We start from the raw sequence: 13,356 nt of genomic DNA, 5'->3' as shown, positions 1-13,356 counted from the left end.
CAACTCCATCAGAATATTAAAAAACAAGTTCAGAGGGTAATATTATAATTATAGGTAATTTTAATTTCACAGATATTGAGTGGGAGAACCCAGTGACTAATGGATTACTATAAGTGAATTCATTGAATTCTTGAATTATTGTCTTCTGACCCAGTATGTTAATGCAGCAACAAGAGGAGAGGCCTTGACATTCTACAATCAGGATAGAATTTTGAATATGGAAGTTGTTCAGCCTTTAGGAACAAGGGATCTAACATTGTTATTCTCAAAGTTGTTTGGGGGAGTATATCAGTAAAAACCAATGCTATTAAAAGGATCAAAAGTATAACAGGTAAAGTGGAAGGATCTGCTTGATGTTGAGTCAGCTGAGGAACAATGGGATTGATTTAAAGAGGTAATACACACAACACAATAAGTGGTCATACCCAGGGGTGGGAGAAGCAATAAAATACAAGAGATCAACTACATGGATGAATAAAAACATACATAAAAATTATTGAAGAAAAGACAGCTATATAAGGAATAGAGAAAATAATTGTAATGATGTTAACCATAGGGCATATGAAAATATGGGAGTTATAGCCAAGAGAAAATTTGGATTGCCAAAATGCAGGTTGAGAATGAAATTGCTCATAATGCTAAGATTAATGCTTATAGTTTTTTCAATACTTTAAAAGAAAAGTCAAGGAGGAAGTTAAGTGTATTAGGAATAATAGCGGGTGTTAAATTATGCAGAGAAGGACATAGCGGATACTCTTAACTCATATTTTGCTAAAGAATTCACTTGCGAAGATGTTAGCAATATGACAGTAAGTTCAAAGAAAAATAAGGTTGTAGTCAGTGACATTGACATCTTAGAAAGGGAGATCCTGCTTCAGCTGAAAAGAGTGAAAACTGATAAGTCTCCAGGGCCAGACAACATATATCCAAGGGTACTTAAAGAGGCCTGTGATTATGTATACAAACCCCCAACACATATTTTTCAGAAGTCATTGAAGACTGGTGAAATCCCTAGGGACTGGAAAGGGGTTAACATTGTCCCAGCATTAAAAAAGGGTGACCACACTGGCTCTGATAAATATAGATCAGTAAGTTTAACGTGTACTGCAAGCAAGATAATGGAGACAATAATAAATAATGAGATGGCAAAGCAGCTGATAGAACAGTCATGTTATCAGAAAGTCAACATGGGTTCAGAAAGGGGAAATTATATTTTACTGATATGTTGGAGTTCAATAATGAGGCAACTAAAATTTATGATAACAATAGTGTGGATTATATAGTTTATTAGGACTTTCAGAAAGCTTTTGACAAGGTACCCCATGAGAAGTTAATAATCAAATTACAAGAGGTAGGGATTCAGGATAAGGTGTACAAATGGGTGCAGAATTGGCTTAGAAACAGAAAACAATAAGTTACAGTGAGAGGATTATTTTCACACCTAGAAGATGACAAAAGTGGGGTTCCATTAGAATCAGTTTTGGGACTGCTGCTGTTTTTAATTTACATTAATGATTTGCATAAATACATAACAAATAAACTAGTACAGTTTGCTGATGACATAAAATTAGGATAACTTTCAGGCAGCCAAATTAATACAGTTAGATCTAAACAAAATGCAGATGTGAGCAGATAAATGGCAGATGCAATTTAATGTAAGTAAAGGTAAAGTATTACATAGAGGAAGTAGACTCATCACTACCAATGTGCTGTCTTTACGACAGTTATTTAGTTTATAATATTTTCGCTTAGTAATTCATTCAATAGTATTTTCTAGTTAGAATTAGAAGTGTTTAAAGTATATTCATTGCATGTAAAATATATCGGCATGCGATGACGTCACATCCGGTTTCGCCGCGTCTTGTGGGAAAATACCGGTTTGAAATTAGCGCGAGGGTGGGGGCTTACCACGAGGCTCACCTGAGCAGAAGTTGTTTTGCAGGCATGAGAAATCACAGTGAGAGCAACGCTGTAAGTTAATAGATAATCGATATATTGAACTAAGATGTTAATGCCGATCCTGTTAGAAGTAGCGACGGTAGATAATGTTTATGCTTTCGTTAGTTAAAGAGTCGCGGATAGTTTGCATGGAAGTGTATTTAAAGTAGTCAATGGAGCAGGTAAACTCTCCCTGTATACTGCACCTTAGTGTAATGTAGTTATAGTCACCTTTGCAAGTATTTACACTTGAAATGTGATATTAAGGAAGGAACAAATACTGTATCAATCTTGTATTGTTTTATCAACAGTTTTCACCATATGTTAATGTGAAGAGTGAACAGTAAATGGTTAATCTTACTGCGATCTGGTTCTTATTAACTGGTTTATCTCGACGTTGAATTCGGCGTTATCAGTACACGCGAAGGAGAACGTTACAGTGAAAAAGCGGCATTATCAGGTGTTTCGAGTGCTGCAATGTCAGCTCGATCCGGGATCAAGTCGATGGCGCCCAGCGACAAGGGCAGTAGAGCGACATCAAGTAAGTCCACACAGGCAAGAGCCAAGGCAGAAGCCGCCAAGGTGCGACTGCATTACGCCAGACAAGAAGCAGTTTTGAAAATGAAACAGGCCACCAGAGAAGCCGAAAACCAGAAAGAAAAGGCTGCCAGAAAAGCCGAAATCCAGAAAGAAAAGGCTGCCAGAGAAGCCGAAATCCAGAAGGAATGGGACACCCGAGAAGCCGAAACCCAGTTGGAAATGGCAAAAATATCGACAGAGTTGGAAGTGCTGCAGCTAGAAAGAGAAGGAGAAGCTGCCATGGCGGAAGCAGAGTACATAGAAGAAGCTGAAGGGTCGCGTGATCTGACCGAAGCAAGATCTGCTTTAGAAAGGACCAGACTGGAACGCACGAGCGACTATGTACAATATCAAACAGACTGGCAGGCTCGTCTCCCCTCTCCATACCTATTCGATAACTTCCCCAGCTATGAGGAAGAAAATTTACCCTCGCGGCTCGTGATGAAGTCAAGAATGAAAGAGCTGACAACCGATATTCTTTGACACCAAAGTTACAAAGTTCGATGCGAAGAGACGCGGAGGTTGAATCCAGGATGGCAAATTCCATGAGAAACGTGCGTTCTCAGTCATATAGGCGCCAACGTACTTCTCCAGCCCGCATGCCGCTTACAGCCAATCCTATGCTGCAGTATTTAGCACGACGGGATCTCGTCACTTCAGGACTGTACCAGTTTGACGATAAACCCAAAAATTACCGTGCATGGCACTCCACATTCACCAACGTGATCGACGGGGTCCAGCTCAGTGCAACCCAAAGGTTGGACCTTATGGCGAAATGGCTGGGGAAAGAATCATGCGACCAGGTGAGACGCATGCGTTCAGTGTACATCAACAAACCCGAGCTAGCCTTAAGCGAAGCGTGGGAGAGACTTTAGGAGAGATATGGGGCCCCCGACATTATTGAAGCGGCGCTATATCGACGTCTGGAAAACTTTCCTAAGGTGTCAGCCAAAGATCACTTTAAGTTAAGAGAATTCGGAGATTTACTCATGGAGATCCAAGGCGCCAAAGAAGATGGCTATTCAGCTGGTCTAGTATACCTAGATACTCCATCCGGGATTAGACCAATTGTGGACAAACTTCCATTTGGGCTGCAGGACAAGTGGCTGACTGTTGCCTCAGAGTACAAGGAAGAACACGGTGGTCGATTTCCTCCCTTTGAGCACCTCACTGAGTTTGTGCGCAAGGAGGCGAAGAGGCGAAACGACCCTAGCCTCGTAGGTCCAGGAAGCAGTTCGATTCACACCAAGCCAGGTAGATCCTCTTCGAATGTTTTCAACATTGATAAACCCGTGTCAGTGCTCAAGACCGAAGCCCTTACAACTAACAACGACCCTGGCAAGTATTGTCCATTGCATAAGAAACCTCACCCCCTGAAAGCATGCAGAATGTTTAGGGAAAAACCCCTTGAAGAGAGGACGGCTCTTCTCAAGGAGAAAAGAATATGTTTTAGATGCTGTTCCTCAACCTCTCACCTCGCCAGAGAGTGTACGATCGCCGTGAAGTGTCCGGAATGTGATAGCCCAGATCACGTCGGGGCCATGCATCCCGACCTGTCACCGCAAACCGAGAGCGCTCCTTCACCCCCACAACAGGACGGCGGGGAGGGAGAGGCTCACTCTAGGTCAACAGCTGTCAGCACGAACTGTACAGAAGTTTGCGGTCAAGCTCAGTCAAGTCGTTCTTGTTCCAAGATCTGCCTCACTAAGGTGTACCCTAAAGGAGCCAAAGACAAGGCCATCAAAGCCTATGTGATTCTGGACGATCAGAGCAATCGTTCACTAGTCAGTCCAGAGTTCTTTAAATTGTTCAACATTGAGAGTGAGCGGTTCCCATACTACCTCAAAACTTGCTCAGGCAACATGGAAACCCAAGGAAGGAAGGCAGAAGGCTTCCAGCTCGAGTCCCTGGATGGTAAAGTCATCATCTGTCTCCCTCCGCTCTTAGAGTGCAATGAAATCATGAATAACCGCGCTGGGATCCCGACACCAAGTGCGGTGCTACACCAGCCGCATCTCCACCACATCGCCAAACACATCCCAGAACTGGATCTGAAAGCGGAAATACTCCTGCTATTAGGAAGAGATGTTATCCAGGTACACAAGGTTAGGCAGCAGGTCAATGGACCACTCGACGCCCCCTTCGCGCAACGTCTGGATCTGGGCTGGGTGGTGATAGGAGAGGTGTGTCTCGGTGACGTACACAAACCGACGGTCGACACACTCAAGACCAATGTGCTAGAGAGTGGCCGCCATTCGATTTTTCAACCCTGCACAAGTTCCATGTATATCAAGGAAGCACAACAAGGCGTTAACAAGCGCGAGGCAAGCGACGAGTCGCTGGGCCAGTCAGTCTTCGCTCAAACGAAGTATGACAACAAACTTGCACAATCAGCTCAAGATACCATTTCTTTAAAAACCAAAGACACCAAGGTCTTCAGAGATGAAGCAAATAATGGGGTTGCCCCATTGCCTTTCAGAGAACCACGCCAGCGCTCACCAGATAACAAAGAGCAGGCAGTCAAACGGTTCACGTCCTTACGGAAAACCCGGAAAAGGAAACCTGAGATGCAGCAACACACCCGATTGGCCCACGAGGTACTGTGCACCCTAATGGCAGAGGTCACAGCCATTATAAACGCACAATCATTCCTACCTGTGTCTTCTGACCCAGAAAACCCCTTTATACTTTCGCCATCAACGCTCCTTACGCAGAAGGCAGGAGCACCTCCTCCACCAGGAGACTTCTCAGACAAGAATTTGTACACAAAGCAATGGAGACAAGTCCAGGCTCTGGCAAATCAGTTCTGGTCCCGCTGGAGACAGGAATATCTACCCTCGTTGCAACAGAGATGAAAGTGGACAGAACCCCGCAGGAATCTTCAAGTTGGAGACTTAGTCCTGCTCAGGGACAAGCAGATCACCCGCAACAGCTGGCCAATGGCCAGAATCACTGCTACATTCCCTAGCGAGGATGGACATGTCAGGAAGATCGAATTAAAGACTACCGACCAAGGCGATGTGAAAATTTACCAAAGGCCAGTTACAGAAGTTATTCTACTTCTACCCAATGACTGATTAAGAGACTAAGTTTGTACTCTGCTCATTGTGACCTTACGAAGGTCAAGCGGGGAGTGTGCTGTCTTTACGACAGTTATTTAGTTTATAATATTTTCGCTTAGTAATTCATTCAATAGTATTTTCTAGTTAGAATTAGAAGTGTTTAAAGTATATTCATTGCATGTAAAATATATCGGCATGCGATGACGTCACATCCGGTTTCGCCGCGTCTTGTGGGAAAATACTGGTTTGAAATTAGCGCGAGGGTGGGGGCTCACCACGAGGCACACCTGAGCAGAAGTAGTTTTGCAGGCATGAGAAATCACAGTGAGAGCAACGCTGTAAGTTAATAGATAATCGATATATTGAACTAAGACGTTAATGCCGATCCTGTTAGAAGTAACGACGGTAGATAATGTTTATGCTTTCGTTAGTTAAAGAGTCACAGATAGTTTGCATGGAAGTGTATTTAAAGTAGTCAATGGAGCAGGTAAACTCTCCCTGTATACTGCACCTTAGTGTAATGTAGTTATAGTCACCTTTGCAAGTATTTACACTTGAAATGTGATATTAAGGAAGGAACAAATACTGTATCAATCTTGTATTGTTTTATCAACAGTTTTCACCATATGTTAATGTGAAGAGTGAACAGTAAATGGTTAATCTTACTGCGATCTGGTTCTTATTAACTGGTTTATCTCGACGTTGAATTCGGCGTTATCAGTACACGCGAAGGAGAACGTTACATCCAACATTAGACAATACATAGAAGCGATTAGGAAGGCTAATAGGATGTTGGGCTATATAATGAGAGGATCACCACTCAGTGAAGTTCAAGTCAAGAGATGATCTCCTTAAGTTGTGAGGTCACATCTTAAATACTGTGTATAATTTTGGCCTCCATCTTGTGTGAGGGATGTGTAGGCACTGGAGAGAGTCCAGAAAAGGGTGACTAGACACATTTCAGGAGTGCAGGGCATGAGCTGTAAAGAAAAATTGAAATAATTAAATATTTTTAGTTTAAGTAGACATACAATGAGAGGATGCATGATAGAAGTGTTCAAAATCATTAAGGGTGTAAGTAAGTTGATGTCAGCTGCTACTTCAAAATTAACTCATCATCAAGGACACAGGGCCATAGGTGGAGACTGGTTAAGGGAAGTTTTCAGACTGACATCAGGAAGCATTTCTTTACTCCACTAGTTGTGGACACTTGGAACAAACTCACTAGTTGTGAAGTTGCAAGCAGTACCTCAGAGACTTTCAAATATAAACTTGAGAGTTATCTCAGCACACTATTTGAATAGGAATTTGCCATGCTTTCTTGGGCCATATGTCTGTTCTTGTCAAAAACTTTCTAAAATTCTAATGTTCTAATCTTCCACCCACCTTTGTATCATAACAGTGAAACCTTTGATACCTTGATCTACCTCATTTAAATAAATTGTGAAAGGTTGAGGCTCGGTCCTTATCCTGTTCCGTAGTATCCGAGATGTCTTCAAGGAGCGGTGCCTCAGAAAGGTGGCATCCATTATTAAGGACCCCCATCACCCAGGACGTGCCCTCTTCTCGTTATTACTGTCAGGAAGGAGGTACAGAACCCTGAGGGCATACACTCCATGATTCAGGAACAGCTTCTTCTCTTCTGTCATCTGATTCCTAAATGGACATTGAACCCATGAACACCACCTCATTTAAAAAATATTATTTATGTTTTATGCTATTTTAATTTAAATATTTAATATGCATATTTTTACTGTAATTGGTTTACTTTTCTATATTATCAGGTATTGTATTGTACTACTGCCGCTCGGTTAACAAATTTCATGTCTTATGCCAGTGGTGTTAAACCTGACTCTGATTCTGACATGTGTGGTACAGACTCATTGTATCTTGTGAATGAGTAAATGATCCTTTTAAGTTGCTATCAGTTTCTAGTTAGCCAGCCAGTATTCTATCCATACTAACATGCTACCTCTTATCTTATGAGCTTTTATTTTCTACAGCAGCACCATATCAAATGTCTTTTGGAAAAGTAAGCATTGTACATCAACCAATTCCCTTTATCCACAGCACAGCGTATCTTCAAAGAAATCCAGTAAAATGCTTGAACATGATTTCACTTTCACAAAACCATGTAGACATTACCAGTTAGCTTGTATTTTTCCAGAGTTCTTCCTATAACAGTTCCTGTAATAGTTTCTACCATTTTTCCCATGACAGATATTAAGTTAACTCACCTGTAGTTTCTTGCTTTCTGTCTTGAGTAAAGAGGTTTACATTTGGGATTTGCCGATTTAGTGAAACCCTCCTGAATCCAGGGAAATCTGAAAAGTTCAAACCAATAGTTCAATAGGACACGAGCACTTCTCAGTCTGAGGTTTCATCAAGTTGTTCAGTACCGCTTCGCTGGTGATTGTAATTTTCCTGAGCTACACCCTTCCATTCAGCAATTGACAGCTATTTCTGTGATATTGTTTCCATTCTTTGTTGTTTTTATTCATAGTCATTGAAGAGATGCTGGCTTCACAGTCTGAGTCAGCATTTAATTGTCCGTCCCTATTTTCCTTGAGGAGGTGGCGTTGAGCTGCCTTGCACTGCTGTAGTCCTTGAGGTGTTAGACTATCAATGAAGACTGATTAGAATCTCAGTTTAATTAATTTACTAATCTCTTTACATTGGACATAGGATGGTACAGTGCTGCATAGACCATTAAGGTATGAGGTTGTGCCAATATTAATCTTGACCACTGACATTCAGGCAGAATACAGTTCACCTATCTTCTGTAGGCAAGCCAGTTCTGAATCCATATAGCCTAGTTTCCATGGGTCTTGTACGTCCTGACTTGCGAAATGAGCCTACCAGCGGAACTTGTCCTAGCATGACAAGAAGTTTAATTCTGACAAGTACTTGTCAACATTAAGGTCTATCTGACATTTCTCTGCATGGCTACATGGTCAGCAAAAAAAAAGATATGGCCTGTCCTGGAACCCAAATCTAAGCGGACATCTTCTTAGTTCTTCAAACAATCATACAATCTGTCTTTGGGACATTAGTGCAGGTCCAAAAGAAGTTCTAGTTGATGCTAGAACAATATTTACAGGCCACACTGCAGTTGTCGAAGATGTATCCTGGTATTTACTGCACGAATCTTTGTTTGGATGAGTGGCTGATGATCAGAAACTCATGATCTGGAATACGAGGTCAAATAATACTTCAAAGCCAAGCCACTTTGTAGATGTGAATACAGCTGAAGTCAACTCCTTGTATTTCAACCCATACAGTGAATTTATCCTGGCAACTGGCTCCGCTGACAGGATGGTGGCATTATAGGATCTTTGAAATCTTAAATTAAAACATCATTCCTTTGAATCTCACAAGGATGAGATCTTCTGGGTCCAGTGGTCTCCACATAATGAAACTATTTTTGCTTCCAACAGTGCAGATATTCATCTCAATGTGCGGAGTTTAAGCAAAGTTGGTGAGGAGCAATCAACAGAAGATGCAGAAGATGGACCTATAGAACCACTATTTATTCATTGAACTGACACTGCAAAAATCACTGATTTATCCTGGAATCCAAATGAACCATAGGTGATTTGCTTGGTTTCAGAAAAATAAAATGAAAAAAAGTCTTGGGTGTAACAAAACAAATTGATGAAGGTAGATCCATATAGTGTATATGGATTTCAGTAAGGCATTTGATAAGGTTCCCCATGCAAGGCTCATTCAGAAAGTATTGAGACATGGGTTCCAAGGAGACCTTGCTTTAAAGATCCTGAATTGGCTGGCCCACAGAAGGCAAAGGGAGGCTGTAGGTGGTTCATATTCTGCATGGAGGATGGTGACCAGTGCTGTTCTGCAGGGATCTGTTCTAAGACCCCTCCTCTTTGTGATTTTTATAAATGACATTGATGAAGAAGTAGAACGGTAAGTTAGTTGATGACACAAAAGTCAGGGGTGTTGTGGATAGTCTGGAGGGTTGTCAGAGGTTACAGTGCAACATTAATAGGATGCAGAACTGGGCTGAGAAGTGACAGATGGAGGTCAACCTAGATAAGTGTGAAATGGTTCATTTCAGTAGGTCAAATTTGAAGACAGAATATAATATTAATCGTAAGACTCTTGGCAGTGTGGAGGATCAGCAAGACTTTGGGGTCTGTGTCCATAGCACAGTTAAGGCTGCTGTGCAGGTTGGCAGTGTTGTTAAGAAGTTGTTTGATGTGTTGGCCTTCATCAACCATGGGACTGAGTTCAAGGGCTGAGAGGTAATGTTACAGCTATATAACATCTTGGCCAGACCCCACTTGGAGTACTGTGCTCAGTTTTGGTCGCCTCACTACAGGAAGGATGTGGATACTATAGAAAGAGTGCAGAGATTTACAAGGATGTTACCTGGATTAGGGAGCAAGCCTTATGAGAATAGGTTGAGTGAAATTGGCCTTTACTCCTTGGAGCCATGGAAGATGAGAGGTGACCTGATAGATGTATAAGATGATGAGAGTCATTGATTGTGTGGATAGCCAGAAGCTTTTTCCAGGGCTGAAATAGCTAACACAAGGGGACATAGTCTTAAGGTGCTTGGATGCAGGTACAAGGGGGATGTCAGAGGTAAGTTTTTCACCTTGAATCTCATCTATCATTATCTTTGGAATCAGCCTACCATTAGGGACCTTATCAAGCGCCTTACTAAAATCATGTAAGTAACACCCACTGTCTCGGCCTTATCAAGAACCTTTTTCACCTTCTCAAAACATCAGTCAGGTTTGTAAGGCATAATCTACCCCACACAAAGCCATGTGGACTTCAAGCAGGTCACGCTTTTCAAAATCCGGATAAAACCTATCCCTTAGTATCCTCTTCAATAGCTTCCCCCCCACTGATGGGAGACTCACTGGCCTATCATTACCTGGTTTATCCTTATTTCATACCTTGGACAAAGGCTCAACATTTATGACTCTCCAGTCCCCTGGGACATGTGCTGTTGCTAATAAGGGCCTAACATATTTTTGTCAAAGCCTCAGCAATCTCCCCAGTTGCTTCTTTCAATATCCTGGGATATATACCATCATGCCACAGTGTGTTATGCACCTTAATGCTTTTCAGAAGATGCAGCATGACCTCCCCTTTAACCCCAAATTTCCCATCACACCACCATGCCTCTACACTGTTTTCAATATTCTCCAATCCCTTCACCTTAGTAAATACTGATGCAATGAACTTAAGCCACTTACTCAGACTCCAAGCACAAATTCCCCCTTTTATTCTTGAATAGACCTAACTTCTCCTGTTATCTTCATTTTCTTAATATACTTCAGGATTTGCCTTGATCTTGTTTGCCACGGACTTTTTCTTGGCCACTTTTGGCTTTCCGAATCACCTGCTTGAATAGTATCCTGCTATCTTTACATTCCATAATCTAAATTCCGTAAGGTAAGGAAAACCTTGGCTCATCCAATGTTTCCTTACATTACATGCTTTGCCATACTCCTTACCGGAACATGTCAATGCTGAGCACTGATCTGCTGATCTTCAACTGTCTCCCAGGAGTCAGACATGGACTTGTCCAGTATCAGCTGTTCCCAGGCAACACACTTAGAACCTGTCTTATCTTGTCATAATTTGACCACCACTAATTTATTTACTTCGTGCAGAGATCTAATTATATCCTTACTTATAAACCTTACAAACTTAAAAGTTTGGTTGCTAGTCCTAAAATGTTCACCCACTATTAGGTTTGTAAACTTGCTTACCCCATTTTCCAAAACTAAGCCTAATAGGATGCAAAACTGAGCTGAGAAATGGCAGATGGAGTTCAACACAGATAAGTGTGAAGTGGTTCATTTTGATAGGTCAAATATGATGGCAGAATATAGTATTAATGGTAAGACTCTTGTTAGTGTAGAGGATCAGAGGGATCTTGGGGTTTGAGTCCATAGGACAATCAAAGCAGCTGTGCAGGTTGACTCTGTGGTTACAAAGGCATATGGTGTATTGGCCTTCATTAATCATGGAATTGAATTTACGAGCTGAGAGGTAATGTTGAATGCTATATAGGACCTTGTTAGGACCCCACTTGGAGTACTGTGCTCAGTTCTGGTCACTTCACTATAGGAAGGTCGTGGAAGCAATAGAAAGAATGCTGAGGAGATTTACAAGGATGTTGCCTGGATTGGGGAGCTTGCCTTATAAGAATAGGTTGAGTGAACTCAGCCTTCTCTCCTTGGAGCAAAGGAGGATGAGAGGTGATCTGATTGAGGTGTAAAAGATGATGAGAGGCATTGATCGTGTGATCGTCGAGGCTTTTTCACAGGGCTGAAATAGTTGCCACAAGAGGACACAGGTTTAAGGTGCTAGGAAGTATTTACAGAGGAGATGTCAGGGGTAAGCTTTTTACTCAGAGAGTGGTGAGTGTGTGGAATGGGCTGCTGGCAAAGATGATGGAGGCGGATACGATAGGGTATTTTAAGAGACTTTTAGATAGGTACATGGAGCTTAGTAAAATAGAGGGCTATAGGTAAGCCTAGTAATTTCAAGGAAAAGACATGTTTGGCTCAACTTTGTGGGCCGAAGGGCCTGTATTGTGCTGTAGGTTTTGTATGTTTCTATGCTCTCTCTTGTAATTGCACTCTCCATATGCTTTTTCAAGAACCCTCTTGTAAGCACTGAAGAAATCACACCCGTCAAAACCTCTTGTATTGGTGAAGCTAATCCCCTTACATATCTCTTCCTCCATCTTCTGGTGACTATTGTGGGACCTATACTATAATTCTCTCAGTGTAATTGCACCTTTTCTTATTTCTGATCCTCACTCAAATTGTCTCTGTGGACAAGCCTGTCAGCCCTGTGTAAGCAAGCACCTCCCGGTCTTCACCCTACTAACTGGAGTCACCTGGCATTCATCTCCAACTCATCACTTGCAGCCTATTTAAACCCAGCTGTCATCCATAGACCTTTGTTCACCCATCAAACCAGCCAGCCTCAACAACTTACTTTGTTGTTTTAAGGATCTGGTCTCTCTAGTTTGGTGGCCACTTGCGGCTGTTATTTTGCAGTTTATTAGTAAAATATTGTTTACTGCTCAATTGTCTCAGCTGCTCTGCCTTTGGGTCAAGCCTCATCTGCATTTCCTGATGGGATGGGTGAACCAATGATTGACACAGCAACGTATGTTTGCCTGAAAGAAGTTGTCTGTTGAAAGGGGCACGTGATCCAGCAGCTACAGGAAACCATCGACCATCTGCTCGCCACTCAACCAACTCTCAATCTCAATACAGCAACCCTGTGCCAGTCAACATTCTGTCTCTCAGAGCCCCAAATTCTGGTGCCCAAATACTTCAAAGGATCTCCAACCCAATGCCACAACTTCCTCTTCCAGTGTGTCTTACACATCAAGCTCCAGCCGTCTCTGTATTCTAATGACCAAGCCAAAATTGCCTTCATTATCTCTCTCCTGACTGGCGAGCTCTAGCCTGGGTCAACCGTAACTGGGACAATAAAACTACAAGTTGCAATGAATATGAGGAATTCACTCCTGAGATGTGCCAGGTTTTTGACATCAGGGAAGTAGAAGGGGGCAGTGGCTCGGATGCTTCACTTACGTCCAATCTCATGCTCGGTGCAGGAATACACTGTGGAATTCAGGGCTGTCATGGCAGAGCAGGGCTGGAATGTACAAGTGCTGTTGGCCCATTACCATCACAACCTCTTGGAGCATTTGAAGGATGAGCTTTCTACCCAGGAAATGCCTATCAACCTCAAGCCTCTTCAACCTATCCCT

At 42.2% G+C, this 13,356-nt stretch overlaps 1 pseudogene; it reads left to right on the top strand.

Moving 5' to 3' along the window:
* Window positions 1-803: 803 nt before the first annotated feature.
* Window positions 804-9,197, top strand: LOC132392163 (histone-binding protein RBBP4-like; annotated as a pseudogene).
* The last annotated feature ends 4,159 nt before the right edge of the window (window positions 9,198-13,356 follow it).

The sequence above is a fragment of the Hypanus sabinus genome, chromosome 4 (assembly GCF_030144855.1).
Source record: "Hypanus sabinus isolate sHypSab1 chromosome 4, sHypSab1.hap1, whole genome shotgun sequence".
Taxonomy (NCBI): Eukaryota; Metazoa; Chordata; class Chondrichthyes; order Myliobatiformes; family Dasyatidae; genus Hypanus; species Hypanus sabinus.
Note: the sequence above shows the minus strand (reverse complement) of the source record. Positions and strands in the feature narration are given on the sequence as shown.